General features: G+C 46.0%; 1 non-coding gene across 1 annotated transcript; it reads left to right on the forward strand.

Annotated features, from left to right (window-relative positions):
- Positions 1-3,248: 3,248 nt before the first annotated feature.
- Positions 3,249-3,321, forward strand: TRNAT-CGU (transfer RNA threonine (anticodon CGU)). Its single transcript has one exon. It is a non-coding gene; the product is annotated as a tRNA-Thr (tRNA).
- Positions 3,322-3,754: the final 433 nt, after the last annotated feature.

Below are 3,754 nucleotides of genomic sequence, written 5' to 3' on the forward strand. Positions count from 1 at the left end.
AACAGAGACCCGCACTTGATACTACAAAATATTTCGGCTACAGCTATATGGAAAGGGCATTTAGTTTCTTTTTTTTTCGAAGCAGTATTGGCCTCGAGCTCCACCACTGGAAAAGCTGGCGCCACCGTCGGCGTGACGTGCTATTAGGGATCACGTGGACATAGCGTCCGCGTCGGCTGCTTCGGGAGCGCCGAAGCGAGCTGAAAACGAGAGTTTAAATTCCCTCATACGCTGCGGTCCTCATTTATTGGCGAGATTCTCCCGCTTCGAGTGTCTCCTTTACAACGCTTGAAAGCACCACAATAGGTAGTGGCTGCCTTTGAAGGCGCGCAACATGGTAGGCTACTGCTCGGTGCCGCAGTGCCGGACGTACGCAACGGAGCCCGATGTCAGCCTCATTCATACGTAGCCACAGGACAAGAAGCTGCGTGAAGCTTGGCTCGCGAAATATAAAACCGGCAAACAGTCATCGGCTAGAACTCGGGTATGCAGCAAGGACAGACGCGAGGAAGATTTCTGCTACGGCGCCGGGTCTGCGATGTTCGAAAAACGCGCACTAAGACGCGCGCCCTAGTCCGCTACCCGACTAATGTCATGACGGTATGGTCCATGAACTTGTCGATGCTATAGATACTGGCAAGTTCACTGGAGTGGAAAGGCAGCGGTAAGAAGCACATTTAAAAAAAGCATGGCATATGGTCATGTTTGTGTTATGAAATAATGCACTGGATTAGAAAAAAAGAAGCAGCGGAAAATCGCACGCTGAGAACACCGATAAACATATAGTGCGACGCAACTCGAGAAATAATATTGAAACGTCCAAGAATTTAGAAGAGAAAAAAAAAAAACATTGAATCGTCGCGACGGCACATCACAGTCCCCGTCGAAGTCTCTACAATGAAATTATTTTTGAACAGCTCTGATAGCGCCCACGCAACAACGGTTGCTTGTATACTGTCAAATGCTCATATTCTGCGGCCTAAAGCTCATGGCACGGCGCGAAAACGCGCACGCGGCGAAAGCGAAACAGTGCGCGGACAAGCGTGCAAACGCGCAGTCGGTCGCTGCGAAGCTGTGCTATCGCTGCATTGAGGCTTCATTCAATTACGCTCCATTCAGTTATACAAACACTATAACAACGTATTTCACATAGTTTGGTCTCCGCGTTTGCCTACATTTCACTCAAGAAGCCGGTTCGGGAGACTAAATCGCGGCGACCGCGCACAGTGGCGTTCACTGTACGTATTCAGTAAAGAGATAGCGTCTGTAAACGATCCTGTGCTTCCAGTTTGCCCATGATTATTATTTACGCAGTAACAAACTTCTCTCGTTTCGAAAGTACTTACAGAAATGTCCGGGAGAGCTCGTGCGTGGTGTTTTCAGTGAGCGTTGACAGCAAAACCTATGAGGAGTGCGCCAGGTGATCCCTCATACTACGCCAGCCAGGCGCTTCCGGTAGATGGCGACTCCGTAACTCCTCGCCACCAATAAGGAATATAATGCTACATCGGAGGATATTCTCTATATTCGTAATGGACAACGTCAGGTTTTGACTAGTTCAGTGGTGTTTGGTAAGATATACACTTTTTGATTTAACATGAGCTCGTGTGAGAAAAGTGAAAACTCTTTTCGTCAATCGCCACTGGTGCAGGTACACCTGGAAGTACGACAACAACCACAACTACGACTACTACCACAACGACAACCACGACTACAAGTACAACCACAACGACAACCACCACTACAAGTACAACCACAACAACCACGACTACTACGACTACGACCACAACGACCACCACGACGACTACGACTACGACCACAACGACCACCACGACGACTACGACTACGACCACAACGTCCACCACGACGACTACGACTACGACCACAACGACCACCACGACCACGACCACAAGTACGACCACAACAACTACGACCACAACGACAACCACGACTACGACAACTACGACCACAACAACTACGACCACAACGACAACCACGACTACGACAACTACGACTACAACCCCCATCCCTACTTCACCAAAACCCGGTAAGTCGATCAAATGTGCATTTTAATAGCCGTCAGTTAATCACCTGTGTACTTATTGCACTTGGGTGCGTAAACGCATTGTAATTTGGCGTGCTTAGCGCTAATACGAACATCGCTTTGGAGCCTTGGAAAGTTTACATATTTACGAATGCTATCCTTGGCAACTACGAAAATTTAATGCCGTGTTGGTGGATGCGAAATTCAGTGGAGGGTAGGTGTCGGCCAGCGAACATGATGGACTATTGGGGCCATACCCGTGGCACTGAATTACTTGAAATTCATTAAAGCAATGAGTGGGACTAGTCGCTGGAAATTCATGATTGCATTGCGCTTATTGTTATACTGGCGGAAGAACTTGAAGAACAAACATAAAAGAACAAAAAGTGGACGTTCGTAGCTCAATATTGTTGGCGACGCTTCGTCCTACACCGGCGCGTTAGCATTATAAGATGCAGTGATGGCATGACGACACCGCGACAATAACACATGGGATGTTTTTCAGTGGTCCGGCGTCTCATTTTGTGTTCGTATTGCAACCGCGTTTTACGCATTGCACCTTAAAAAAACCATAAATAGATCTTACTTGTCCTGCATAACTGCTGGACGCGACAAGCGTCATACAAACGGCCTGAAATATTTATTTGCCTAAAGCAATAGCTGAGTGCCCTGCTTTCTAGTCTCCCCAAAGTGACAGAAAATTAGGCGTGAAGTTCAGCACCAAATAACTCGCAGTGGTTCCCATTTTCGTGAAGGAGCAAAAACTTCAAGCGAAACAAAAATATTTTCGGTTGGAAGTGCTCTTCATCATTGGCTTAACACATTCCCGTATAGCATACCTTAAATGACGATTGGCTAGAAGAACGAGAAGAAAGGGAGTTAACAGAGGGGCCCAATTTTTATTATTCATTTCATGAGAAGCCAATATGATTAATAAAAATTGGGCCCCTCGGTTAACCACTTTATTCTCGTTCTTACATAACCAGGATCTTGAATCCGGCAACATTGATGCCATTAGGTAGCATGTGCGGGTTTATTGACTAGTTGTCTTCACCCAGAAAGGTCACCTACTCGTGACGCCTGCGGCAGAAAGGATGTTCCACATCCGCCACAAAGGTTTGTCTGTGGTGGTGCTGGCTAACACTCCCAAGGTTAGTTCTAGTAGTAACACATATATACCCAAGAAAGTGGATGCGGAAACCGTGCCGCGGTAGCTCAATTGGTCAGAGCTTCGCACGCGTAATGCGAAGACGTGGGATCGTTCCCCACTTGCGGCAAGTTGTTTTTTCATCCAGTTCCATTGCCATTAATTTATTTCTTTAATTGAATTAGTAAGTACAATTAATTTCCCCTATGTATTCCTTGGTGTCTTTGTTTGTTGGCTTCTCATGATTGGCTAGAAGGTCATGTTATTTACTGTTCTAGGTAACAATTTATTGAAAAGGGCTAACGGACGCATTTAAAGCCTTTTCGTTCTTAAGTGATTTTTGTCTTTGGACTGGCTGCCTTCGCTAATCATATGTTCATCCCGACGACTGGTTAGAATCGGCTCTTGTGAAGAGTTATGCTATTTTGTGAATACGGACGTAGATTTATAGTAACGGCGTAAATTCGATTGCTGAGTACCGCATGAGCGTTTCTCTTTCCAAGAAAATAAATTCCGGTAGCACTGATATTTAGGTTTCAGATTTGCAAAACAATACTAATTAC

The sequence above is a fragment of the Dermacentor variabilis genome, chromosome 8, assembly GCF_050947875.1.
Source record: "Dermacentor variabilis isolate Ectoservices chromosome 8, ASM5094787v1, whole genome shotgun sequence".
Lineage (NCBI taxonomy): Eukaryota > Metazoa > Arthropoda > Arachnida > Ixodida > Ixodidae > Dermacentor > Dermacentor variabilis.